Below are 13,886 nucleotides of genomic sequence, written 5' to 3' on the forward strand. Positions count from 1 at the left end.
TCTTAGTTCCTGACCAGGGATAGAACCCGTGCCCCCTGCATTGGAAGCACGGAGTCTTAACCACTGGACCGCCAGGGAAGGCCTTGATTTAATTTCGGAATGAAAGTTTTAACTAAGCATCATCCTCTTTTTCCCTCACTGTTGTAAGTAGCATGTGGAACTGGAGTGATAAGTTATTTATTATTTTTAAATTATCATGTTGCGCACACTTGTAGGCGTAGAAGTATGTAGGTATGAATTGACACAATACTTCTAAGTCAGTGCTTGTCCATAAGTTTCAAGAACTTTAAAAGTTCATATTGTTTAACCTAGTACTTCTTGTCCTAAGAATCTATTCTAATAAAAGTATCCTTCCCTGTGGCACAGTGGTTAAGACTCTGAGCTCCCAATGCAGGGGGCCAAGGTTCAATCCCTGGCCAGGGAACTAGATCCCACATGCGTGCTACAACTAAGGAGCCCATCTGCTGCAACTAAGACCTGGGGCAACTAAATAAATAAATGAATATTAACCAAAAAAAGAAAGAAAGCTAAAATACTCCTTAAATCACCATCCAGTCTATAGGTAATCACTATTACCATTCAGTGTGCGTCTTTCAGATTTTTATACTATGTGTGTATGTGTGTATGTATATAGCAATAGAAATATATAGCTTACTGTTGCATGAGTGTTTCATATAAATGGTAATGTTACCAAGTCCAAACTCATTCTGCTGGCTGCATGTCAGGCTAGTAAATCAGGAGATGAGGTGTTGGGGCAAGGAAGATGGTGGACTAATGTCATAGAGAACTGTCTTACCCAAGTCAGAATTCAGGCTTCATTTATACTAAAAGGGAAGGGGCTGTGCTTGGTTGTTGCAGACTTCTTGGTGTAGGAATCCTTTGTTCTTGCAGCTGTCCTCATAGGTCAGATGTTCCTGTAAACAAGACAAATGTTATGCTCTGTTCTGCAACTTTTTATCTTCTATATGAATGGAAAAGTGTCATACCCTTGAAGGTCAGAGCCTTGAGAATGGGCTGTCCTCTATATTTCAGGCTATAGGGAACATTCTTAACTTGAAGCAAAAGCAATAGAATACAAAGGTTAAAGTGAAAGACACAGATCCAATATGGAGTAAGATTTGTTTTTTCCTGTTACAGTAACATATATTTTGCTAGATTGGTGTATCTTGGAGGACTTTCCTTGTCAGTAGGTAAAGATCACTTCATTATTTTTAAATATAATATTCCATAGTATGGATATATTGCAGTTTCTTCTCTTTTTGATAGCACGTAAGTTGTTTCTAATTTTTCACCACTATTTGCTGTAATGGACATTCTTGTACGTGAGTCATTGTGAATTGTGGGGGGGGGGGGAGATGCACATTTTAAACTTTAATAATTCTACCAAGTTACTCTCCAAACTGGCTATTTATGTTCTTATCCTTAATATCTAGTACCCACAGCATTTCTCTCTATATTATTTTTTATTATGTTTACAATAAAAGTAAGAAATATGGAGTACAGTATTGTATGAAGGATGTGTTCATCTTTTTCAGACTTTGTTTTAGCTGAGTTGCTTTCAACACTAAATAACAGAAAGTCCAACTCAAAGTGCCTTAAGCAATAAGGAAATGTATTGGTTTATGTAAGATGAAGTCCAGAATTAGAGTGGGCTCCAGGGCTGGTCAAGCAATTCAGTGATATATATGAGGGCCTAAGTTCTTTTTGCCTTTCCACTCTGTTGCCCGGTGCCTGCCTTTTCCTGAATTATAGCTGCCAGTGGCATTCAGGCTCCATTTTTCCAGTGCCAGCTGTATGGTCTGGCTTCTCATGGTTCTCTTTTAAAAATAAGAAAGACTTTTCCCAGAACCTCCTAAGAATACTTTTTTATTGGGCTAAATTGATAGGGGCTGCCAGTCATTGGACAAGGGATATAGGATTACTAGTAATCAGTTTGATTTAATCAATTGATAAGGAGTGGATTTTGAGGAGTCAAGGATAATCATTACTGTTTGCAGAGCACAGGCAGTCAGATAAGTAAGTGATGTAAATATTGTAAGGATACAGGTGCAAATGAGAGTGCACAGGAAACTGTCAGAGTCTTCCCTCCCCCACAGTGTTGTTTCAGGAATCAGCAGCCATTCTAGCTCGCTTGTTTCCATCATCACATGCTCCATCTCTGTTTTATTTCTTTGTGGTTGTTCCGACTCTGCTTGTAGTACTGCTACTGATTACTTCTCTTTTACTTCCCTTTGCCTCTTATATTGTACAGGTATGTGAACTGGTTGACTTTGAAGAATAGGGTAACAGAAAAGAGTTTGTTTTGTATAAAACTTTGTTTAATATTACTCAGTAATTTCTCTTGAATTCTGATGTTAAATTGGGCTTCCAATTAAGATGGTGCAGTAAACTCATGGTGCAGTAAACTGGTCATTCCTGCCCCAGTTACAGAACAATAATGAATAAAATGTGAACAGTAAAAACTCAAGATACAGCCAGCCTGAAGGAAAATTGTCTTTAGGGAAAAAGATGACAGAAAAGGAAAGGATAACGGTCTTTATTTTTAAATATGTTTATGATTTTCTGACGAGAAAATCAATATAAGCTTATAGAAATTTGGAAAATATAGGGAAGTGTAAAGTAAACAGGAAAAAAATCAGCCTTAAGGGTTAATGAACTTTGACAAAGTGAAAATCAAAGTAGTATTCTGAACAAAAAGCTTCCCCATTTCACTGTGAAATCCTTAGATGTCTCACAGATGGCCAATAGGTACATGCAAAGACATTCGTCATTGCTAATTATTGGAGAAATGAAAATCAAAACTACAATGAGGTACCACCTTACACCGGTCAGAATTGCCATCATTAAAAAGTCTACAAATAGTAAATCCTGGAGAGGGTGTGGAGAAAAGGGAACCCTCTTATACTGTTGGTGGGAATGTAAATTGGTGCAGCCACTATGGAAAACAGTATGGAGGTTCCTCAAAAAACTAAAAATAGAGTTGCCATATAATCCAGCAATTCCACTTCTGGACATATACTCAGACAAAACTCTGATTCAAAAAGATACATGCACCCCTATGTTCATAGCAGCACTATTTACAATAGCCAAGACATGGAAAGAACCTAAATGTCCATCAACAGATGACTGGAGAAAGAAGATGTCGTATATGTATAATACACAATGGAATATTACTCAGCCATTAAAAGAATGAAATAAAGCCATTTGTAGCAACATGGATGGACCTAGAGATTATCATACTAAGTGAAGTAAGAGAAAGACAAATACCATATGATATCACTTATATGTGGAATCCAAAATATGACACAAATGAACATATCTATGAAACAGAAACAGACTCACAGACATAGAGAACAGACTTGTGGTTGCCAAGGGGGAGGAGTTGGGGGAGGGAAGTGTTGGGAGTTTGGAACTAGCAGATGCAAACTATTGTATATAGGATGGATAAACAACAAGGTCTTACTGTATGACACAGGGAACTGTATTCAGTATCTTGTGATAAATCATAATGGAAAAGAATATAAAAAATATATATATATATGTATAAATTACTGAGTCACTTTGCTGTACAGCAGAAATTAACACAACATTGTAAATCAACCATACTTCAATAAATTAAAAAAAAATCCTTAGATGTCTTTTTAATTTGTAGTTCAGATTTTCTCAACCTTGGCACTATTGACATTTTGGGCAAGGTAACTGTTGTGGGAGCTGTCCTGTATATTGTAGGATGTTAACGGCATCCTTCACTTCTACCTAGTAGATGTTAGTAGCACATCCAGTTGTGACAACCAAAAGTGTCTCCAGATATTGCCAGGTGTTCCCTGGGGGTACAGAATTGTTCCTGATTGAGAACCACTGCTGTGGTTAAGTAGTATGATACTTCAAAGTAGAAGGTAGGAAGTTGGTAAGTTTAATGTGAGGAATTCACACAGAAGTTGGATTAGCAGGTAGAGAGACTTTATTTGAACAAGCAGCAGTCATGGCATTTTGACTGAGAAGTTCTGAGTCTAGATTTGGATGTTGTCCCCCATCCTGCCCCCTTCCCTCCTCAGCTTGAGAGGCCCATATCCTAGCTTGACTCTAGTCTTGAGGGTGCCAGCTGTGGAAGGGATAAACAACTTTCTATTTGGGATTTTTGTCCAAATATGTTAGGACTTTTTCAAGAACAAGCAACTTATTTGGAATTGTTTATCAGAATTACTTGATGCTTCTGAGAAAATAATATCTTACACGGGGCTACTTAAGTCCTCTTCATTTTTCCTCATGATATGACCTCAGATAACTTTCTTCTGGCTTTCAATTGAGGACCTTATCCATAATTGAGGTGAGTCAATTGATTTACTTCATGGGCATATTTCCTTCTTTAAAGGAGTCTTCATTGAAGACCTTATCCATTTTGGGGTGGCTATATAGCCCAGAATGAGTTTTATCTACAAACTGAGACAGTATTTACTATGTGATAAATTTAATTTCAGCTTGTGGTTTGTTTTCAGAGTATTTTTTTAAATTTATTTTCGGCTCTGTTGGGTCTTCATTGCTGTGCGTGGGCTTTCTCTAGTGGCAGAGAGCGGGGGCTACTCTTTGTTGCAGTGCATGGGCTTCTCATTGTGGTGGCTTCTCTTGTTGCGGAGCACGGGCTCTAGGCGTGTGGGCTTCAGTAGTTGTGGCTCACGGGCTCTAGAGCGCAGGCTCAGTAGTTGTGGCACACAGGCTTAGTTTCTCCGCGGCATGTGGGATCTTCCTGGACCAGGGCTCGAACCTGTGTCCCCTGCATTGGCAGGCAGATTCTTTTTTTTTTTTTTTTTTTGCGGTACGCGGGCCTCTCACTGTTGTGGCCTCTCCCGTTGCGGAGCACAGGCTCCGGACGCACAGGCTTAGCGGCCATGGCTCATGGGCCCAGCCGCTCCGTGGCATGTGGGATCTTCCCGGTCCGGGGCACGAACCCGTGTCCCTTGCATCGGCAGGCGGACTCTCAACCACTGCGCCACCAGGGAAGCCCTAGCAGGCAGATTCTTAACCTGCGCCGCCAGGAAATTCCCCACAGTATTTTTTAATAGAAGATTCTTTTTTAAACTGTGGCAAAATATACATAAAATTTACTTCTTAAACCATTTAAAAGTACAATTCAGTGGCATTAATTACGTTCACCATGTTGTGCAACCATCACCACTATCTATCTACAAAACTTTTCCAGCACCCCAAACAAATTCTGTGCCCATTAAATAATAACTCCCCATTTCCCCTCCCCTCTAGCCCCTGGTAACCTCTATTCTGCTTTCTGTCTCTATGAATTTGCCTATTCTGGATATTTCATATACGCAGAATCATACAGTATTTATCCTTTTGTGTCTGACTTATTTCACTTAGCATAATATTTTCAAGGTTTATCCATGTTATAGCATGTTAGACAGAATTTCATTCCTTTTTAAGGCTGAATAATATTCCGTTGTATGTATATGCAGTACATATTTTGTGTATCCATTCGTCTGTTGATGGACATATGGGTTGTTTCAGCCTTTTGGCTCTTGTCATCACTGCTATGAACGTTGGTGTATAAATACCTGTTTGAGTACCTGCTTTCTTTTTTTTTTTTGTAGGACTTCAGCTTTTTATTGAATAAGTTACAAAAGAGATTTAGTCAAAAAGCTCATGTTGTCATTGGACTCCTCATGTTCTTCTTTCTTTGCCTTCCACTTTCTTCTTAGCTGGAGAGCAGTGGTGGAGGTGGTGGGACCTCCTGCTGGGGCAGGTCCACCAGCCCCTACACTGCAGATGAGGCTTCCCAGGTTGGTGATGGCCAGAGCCTTTGCAAACAAGCCTTGCCAGAAGGTTTCAGCATTTACATTGGCTGCTTTAATGAGAACATTGATCTATCCTCTGTGACTGTCACCTATTGTAGTGCAGAATGAGGCCAAGTAGATGAAGGTGAAAGTGCCCAGCTGGCGGCTGCCAGGCTCGGTGCTATTCAGGGCCTCACCCCAGTGTGGCCTTAGCTTCCTTGGAAGCATCTTAGCAGCAACTGTAGAAAGAGGCTCTCTGCTTTCAGCACTTTTGGGTGTACACTCAGAAGTGGAATTGCTGGTTCATGTGGTAATTCTGTTTGATTTTTTTTTTTTTTTTTTTGAGGAACAGTGTTAACTTTTAATTTAAATAAAAATTAAATTTAACTTTTATTTTTTTCCCAATGCTAGTAAAATCTACAAACCTTAAGTGCCCAACTTTTGAATTTTGATAACTATATGTACTTATGTAATCATCACTCAGGTCGAGTTAACCATATTTATCACCCAGAAAGTTTCCTCACAGTCAATCCTTCCTTCAGTTCTGTCCTAGAGGGAACCATTGTTCTGATTTCTGTCCCTGAAAGTTAATTTTGTCTGTGCTTGAGCTTCCTGCCGTGCAGTCATACAGTATGTACTGTTTAGCTTTTGGCATCTTTTACTCAGCATAGTGTTTATGAGATTCATCCATGTTGAGATATATATATATATATATATATATATATATATATATATATATATATCAGTAGTTCTTTTACTTTTTGAAAGTGCTGTCTAGTATTCTGTTGTAAGACTATACCACAATTTATCCATTTTCCTGTTGATGAACATTTGTGTTGTTTCCAGTTTTCAACAGTTATGTAAAAGCTTCTATGAACACTTATACATTTTTTTGTGGGTGTGGGGCATGTGTTTCCATTTTTGTGTAAGGTAAATACCTAGGGAGTGGAATTGCTGGGTCATATGTAAAGTGTATGTTTTAACTTTATAAGAGATTGCAAAACTGTTTTCCAAAGTGGTTGTACTATTTTACCCTCCCACCAGCAATTATGAGAGTTCTGCTTGCTGTAAATTCAAACCAGCATTTGATACTGTCCATCTTTTTCATATTAGACATGATGGTGGGTATGTTGTATCTTATTGTGACTTTAATTTGCATTATCCTGATGACTAGTGATGTTGGACACCTTTTCATGTACTTATTGGTCACTCATTTCTTTTGTGAAGGAAACGTGTAAGTCTTTTGCTTATTTTTAAATTGGATTGTTTGTTTTCTTATTATTGATTTGTAAGAATTCTTTAATATATTTGGGGTCCAAGCCCTTTGCCTATTATATATATTGTGAATTTTGTCTCCACCCCTCAGCCTGTGTCTTACCTTTTCACTTCCTTAATGTATCTTTTGATGATCAGAAGTTTTAATTTTATTTATTTATTTATTTTTGGCTGCATTGAGTCTTTGTTGCTGCACGCGGACTTTCTCCAGTTGCAGGGAGCAGGGGCCACTCCTTGTTGCGGTGCGCGGGCCTCTCACTGTGATGGCCTCTCCTGTTGCGGAGCACGGGCTCCAGGAGCGTGGGCTTCAGTAGTTGTGGCACATGGGCTCCGTAGTTGTGGCTCGCGGGCTGCAGAGCGCAGGCTCAGTAGTTGTGGCACACGGGCTTAGTTTCTCCATGGCATGTGGGATCTTCCCAGACCAGGGCTTGAACCCGTGTTCCCTGCATTGGCAGGCAGATTCTTAACCACTGTGCCACCGGGGAAGTCCTGCAGAAATTAATTTTTTTGGTTGAGGAGGTGTTTAGTTTGATTGTTGACACTTTTTTATTGACATATGCCATACATACGGAAAAGTGCATAAATTATAATTGTACAGCTCAGTAAAGTTTTACGAAGTGAACATATTCAGGTACTAATGATCCTGACTAAGTTATAGAACATCATCAGCATCCCAGAGGCCTCCATCATGCCCCCTACCAGTCATTAACCGCTCCTCTCAAAGGTGGTTACTTGTATCTAACATCTACCATGTAGATCAGTTTTGCCTGCTTTTCAACTTAATATAAATGGATGGAATCATTCAGTATGTACTTTTCAATATCTGGCTTCTTTGCTCAAAATTATCTTTGTGGTATTCATCTGTATTGTTGCATGTAGTAGTGGCTGTTTTTTTTCATTATAATCTAGTATTATCAATACATTGTGGGGTGATACTCCAGTTTGTTCATTTTACTCTGAATAAACATTTGGGATACTTTAATTGTGAGATGGTATACATAATGCCACCATGAAGTATCAATATATGTTTTTTGGGTATACATGCACCTAGGAGCAGGATTGCTGGGTCACTGGAAAGGATGTACTTAGGTTCAGTAGATATAAGCAAACAGTTTCCAAATATGTTTAATATAATCCCCTTTGTGTACATGTACACGTGTACATTTGCCCATATGCTTATATAGGCATAGAAATTCCTTAGAAAATACTAACTATTCACCTCTAGTGAGGAGGAGGAATGGAGAGAGTCTTTAATACTCTGTGTGTCCTTTCAGTTTTGTCTTACCATAAGTATGTATTTAAAAAAAAAAAAAACCCAACCAATTTTTCAAAAATTTGAAAATCTTGCTACCTTAATACGTTAAAAGTCCTGTTTTGCTTTTTTTCTCATAAATTTATTTTATTTATTTATTTTTGGCTGCATTGGGTGTTGGTTGCTGCCCGTGGACTTTCTCTAGTTGCGGTGGGCAGGGACTACTCTTCATTGCGGTGCACGGGCTTCTCATTGCGGTGGCTTCTCTTTTTGCGGAGCATGGGCTCTAGGCGCACGGGCTTCAGTAGTTGTGGCTTGTGGGCTCTAGAGCGCAGGCTCAGTAGTTGTGGTGCACGGGCTTAGTTTCTCTGTGGCATGTGGGATCTTCCCGGACCAGGGCTCAAACCCGTGTCCCCTGCATTGGCAGGCGGATTCTTAACCACTGAGCCACCAGGGAAGCCCTGCTTTTTTTTAATAATAGAAAAACTTTAAAATCATTATTAATTTTGTGTTGCTAAGTTATGTCTAGTTGATAGCCCACACTTACATTTTAAAATTAGAAAGTCATTTACAATTGGGGCAGAAACTTGGTATAGTTTCACGAGTAACTTTGGGGACCTGGGCTATAGTCCTGCCTCTTCCATTAATTAGTTGTTGAGTATGGGCAAATCACTTAACCTCTGGAGTCTTAGTTTCCTCATCTGTAATGTTGGAATAGTCCCTGAATTGCATGACTCACTAGCCTCATGGGAACATTCAGTGTTATAATAGGGGAGAATACACTTTGATATATATATATATCAAATACATATATATGTAAATTACATATCAATATTATATAATTATAGATATAAGTAAATCGTATAAATATATTAAAATATCATATATAAATACACATGGGGGATACACACACCCATGCACCCCTAAGAAGGATAAAATATAATTAAGTTTTTATTTGAGAAAGTAAAATAAAATGATCTAGGGTATGTAGTAAAACCATAATTGATCTTTTATATGACCTTTTCCTTCCTTCCTCATCCCATTTTAAGCTCATGAGAAGCAAACAAGTTGGATAGGTAGCAGTTTAATATTTTTTTAAAAAAGTTATCTTCTAACGTGGATCCTTGGGTGACTACTGATTCAGTCCAGTTTCCTCCTCCTCCATCATCATCTATGTTCCTGAGCAGAGTTGGTATTTCTGCTGATCCTGGGCCTGTTTGCCCTCAGATCAATTCCTCACCCTTCCCTTCTCCGCTGAGTATTGTGAACAGCTGACCCTTGTGGGCTTCATTCCTTCCCAGGCTCTGGTGACAGCAGTTTCTGGCTGGGTTAGCAAGTGAGGAACTGGCAAGAGATTGGAGGGTAGGAAGTAGGAGAAGCCAGGGCTTTCCCCTCTTTCTCTCTGCTTTGGAAAGTTGGAGGAGTGGGGTGGTTTCTGGAAGCGTCTCTCTTGTTGCTTCTGCCAGTCAGGCCATTCTGTTTTCAGCTTCCTCCAGGTAACTTCAGCCTTGGAAACTGGTAGCAATACATTCCCTCCCTTTTTCCTTCAGCCTAGAGGTGGTAGTGACTTGTTCCCATGCTAACCTCTGATTTGCATCACTGTTCCCTTTTGGGCCTCTCATTTCTTCCCTCACCTGTTCACTGCATTGAAGTCCTTCTGTTCTACATCAAGTGGTTTCTGGGTTTCCTTGTTAGATAGACCCTGTCTGATACAGAGCTCAAATCAATACTAATAAAAATGTCTTCCATTTACATTCTTTTCAAGATTTGTTATATCTTTTGATGTCTCAAATAATATATTGAGGTAGAAAAGTGTTATAATTCCTATTATAACATGAGGAAATTAACATTTTATTGAATGATCACTTTCAGATTTTCCGTAATTTTCCAGTGAAAATTATAGGCATGAAAATGGAGGCCCAGAGACTTAAATAACTTGCTCTAAGTCCCATAGAAGTCTGGTACCGAATCAAGATTGGACTTCTACATATAAAAATTTGATGTGCTGCCTGTCTTCTGGTCCTGGAAGAGATCCTTTATCAAAGAAGATTTCATTTACAATGTACTTACAAAAGCCTTAGTCATTTTAGAAAATTTTTCAACTAAAAATTCAAAGCACAATAATTTTCTGCTCAACATTCATATATTCAGGATGCTTTTCACTACCATTAATCAGTTTTATGTAAAGTTTTGAGTTTTGGTTATTTCTATGAGAATTTTGCACCTAGGGCAAATTACAGGGAAGAAGAATTCTTGTGATGTCATGTTTGTTCAGTTATGGAATTGTTTAAGATATGTCTTGTGCATCCTTATCGAGGAGGAAAGAAAGAGGTGTCACAAAAGAGTGGAATGGGGGCAGGAGAAGAGAAAGGCAAGGGAATATTGTTGCCAGGTTGCCAGCCTTCTGCCCCCAGTGCCTTGGTGATGACTGAAAGGCTTTACCTTGTCATCTCGTCAGCTGGCCACCTGACGTCCGTGGTAATACAGACTCCTACTAAAGTGTAACATGGGAGATGACCACCTTGCTCTGCTGTAAAATAGAGGAGGCTCTACTTTGCACTTACATGCCTATCTTTTTTAGAGGACCTTTCAAATAGGTAATTCTCATAATACTTGTGAAAGCATATAAGAACCAGTATCCCTGTTTGTAGGGGGAATTGGAGTGAGCAATGATTTGGAATACAAGAAATTCAACTCACACATTTACAGGTAAAATTCTAACTGTAAATTCAGAATTCATAGGGATTTATGTGGTATCCAGAATTTCCTCATTTTGGAAAATGACTAATAATAATGATGATGAAAATAACAGCAACAACAGTTAACACTTCTTTAGGGTTAGCGTGTACCAGACAGTACTTGAACCTCTTTATATGTATTGTCATTCAATCTTCACATCTCTGTGGGGTATTTTATCCCCTGACTGTCCTATTTAAATGTGAGAAGAATATCACTAATAATGGAGATTTTATTATCATCTATCCCTTCTGCCAGCACTCTCCGAACCCACACCCCCCACCTCTGCCCTGATTATAAGCTCCCTGAAAGCTTATAACCAGTTTTGTTTGCTCTTGTATCCCCAGTGCCTGGCATGTGGTTGGTACTCAGTGAATATTTATTGAATGAATGAATGAGTCTCTATTTTATAGATGAGGAAACTAAATTTCCCAAGACTACACAGTTAATAGGACAGTTATGGGGCACTGAAATGATTTATAAAGTCTTTGATGAGCCTAAAGTTCTTTTAACTTTTAGAAGAACTGTATCGTCAGGAGTGTGAAATGACTGTTAGGCACTTGAATTTGGTGGTGCTTTCCCTTCTTCTCATCCCTAGTACTCCATTTCATGAGCCTCTGGGCCCTTGAGATACCTTACAAATTGAACATTTTTTTCCTCCATTCTTCACCCATGGAACACAAAAAATGCCTCATCTTTTATTATAAGATTGTAATAATAGACAGGACTCAAATTTGCATTTTATAAATTTTCTTTTAGGTTGTGGAAGCAATGATACTAAGTGATATTGTAAACTCAGAGGATTCAGTTGTCTCCTTCCCTTTACAGCAGGGGTCCCCAACCCTTGGGCCATGGACCGGTAATGGTCCGTGGCCCATTAGGACCTAGGCCTTGCAGCAGGAGGTTAGCCGTGGGCGAGCGAGTGAAACTTCATCTGTATTTACAGCCACTCCCCATCACTTGCATTACCACCTGAGCTCCGCCTCCTGTCAGATCAGCGGCAGCATTAGATTCTCTTAGAAGCGGGAACTGCACTGTGAACTGCGCATGTGAGGGATCTAGGCTGCACGCTCCTTATGAGAATCTAATGCCTGGTGATGATCTGAGATGGAGCTGAGACGGTGATGCTAGCGGTTGCAAATACAGATTATCATGAGCAGAGAGGTTTGATTGCACAGAGACCATAATAAATCAGTTGCTTGCAGACTCATATCAAAACCCTATCAGTGAGTGGCAAGTGAAGACAAGCTCAGGGCTCCCACTGATTTCTGCATTATGGCGAGTTGTATGATTATTTCATTATGTATTACAATGTAGTAATAATAGAAATAAAGTGCACAGTAAATGAAATGCGCTTGAATCATCCCAAAACCATCCCCCACCCCATGGCCCCGGTCCCTGGAAAAATTGTCTTCCATGAAACTGGTCCCTGGTGCCAAAAAGGTTGGGGACTGCTGCTTTAGAGGGTAGGTAACATTGAGGTAGGCCATACAATTGAGACTTGATCCAAGATTACATGCACACCCACTCACATCCATCTTGTTGTTTTTTTTTAAAAAAAATATTTAGTTATTTAATTTTGGCTGTGCCGGGTTTTAGTTGTGACACGTGGAATCTTTGCAGCATGCAGGATCTTTTAGTTGCAGTATGTGGGATCTTTAGTTGCAGCATGTGGACTCTTAGTTGAGGCATGCATGCAGGATCTAGTTCCCTGACCAGGGATCGAACCCGGGCCCCCTTCATTGGGAGCGTGGAGTCTTACCTGCTGGACCACCAGGGGAAGTCCCTCACGTCCATCTTTAAGCTTGGTGATTTGTGTGGTCTTTAGTAGGAAATTTAATTCTGGAAGTGGTTAGTTAGGCAGAACATGAATGGCTAATATCTGATGATTGCTGGGGCTTGGGAGAAGAGAAGGAAGGAGACAAAAGTCATTGAAGAATCTCACATAGGCCCTTGCTGACTAGAAGAAGGGTGGTCTCAGTCAGAGAATGTGGGTAATCAGAAGATGAAGAGTTAGTTGCTTAACACTTTATCTTTTTTTTCTTTCTTCCGGTATATAAAATCATATCCATACTTTGTCATAGTTTCACTTCACAGATTCTGTTGCTGTTCCTTATTCTTGGGAAAGACTAAGCAGCATTCTTAATTTTTGTGTTCCTGCAGTGTTAATTCTGGGTCACAGTAAGCTTTTTTTCCTTCCCGTCATACTACGGACATATAAGTCTTGGGTTTTCCGTTGATATATCGCCTAAGGTTCTGGAACAGAGCAATTACAAATGATTACAAATCATTTCCCTTTCTTCCCCTGCTATACCCTTTCTTTTACATTTTAAAAAATCAGGGAAGTACCCTGGTGGTCCAGTGGTTAACACTCCGCGCTGCCACTGCAGGGGGTGCGGGTTCCATCTCTGGTCGGGGACTAAGATCCAGCGTGTTGCGTGGTGTGGCCAACAAAAAACAACAAAAAGAAAATGATCATTAAAACAGAACAAAACAAAACAGGGATTACCTCAAGCATGTATTAAAATGCATAAAAAATACAAACACCTGTGTACTTACAGGCCAGATTTAATAAATAAATACACTTGTCCATGTATACTTGAGAGCTTTTAACTTTTTTGATAAATAAAGCATTTAACAGTTGAAATCTCCTTTTTATTGCTTCCTAATTCTACTCTTCCCTCTTCCTTCCTTGAGGTCACCACTGTTCTGAGGTTGGTGTGAATACTTGTCCTCCTTTTTACCATAGAAAAATAATTTCTTAATGAATTTTTACCTGTATTTTAATTGAATTCAAAGGGATAGTAACTCAGGGTTTCTGTATCATGAATCGTTTTCAG

At 39.4% G+C, this 13,886-nt stretch overlaps 1 protein-coding gene across 2 annotated transcripts in view; it reads left to right on the forward strand.

Moving 5' to 3' along the window:
- The window catches only part of BBS4 (Bardet-Biedl syndrome 4), a 56,207-nt gene that overhangs the window by 16,103 nt on the left and 26,218 nt on the right, over positions 1-13,886 (forward strand). The gene's annotated exons all lie outside the window — the stretch shown is intronic.

Source organism: Monodon monoceros, unplaced genomic scaffold (genome assembly GCF_005190385.1).
Source record: "Monodon monoceros isolate NGI ecotype Baffin Bay Population unplaced genomic scaffold, NGI_Narwhal_1 Super_Scaffold_21, whole genome shotgun sequence".
Taxonomy (NCBI): Eukaryota; Metazoa; Chordata; class Mammalia; order Artiodactyla; family Monodontidae; genus Monodon; species Monodon monoceros.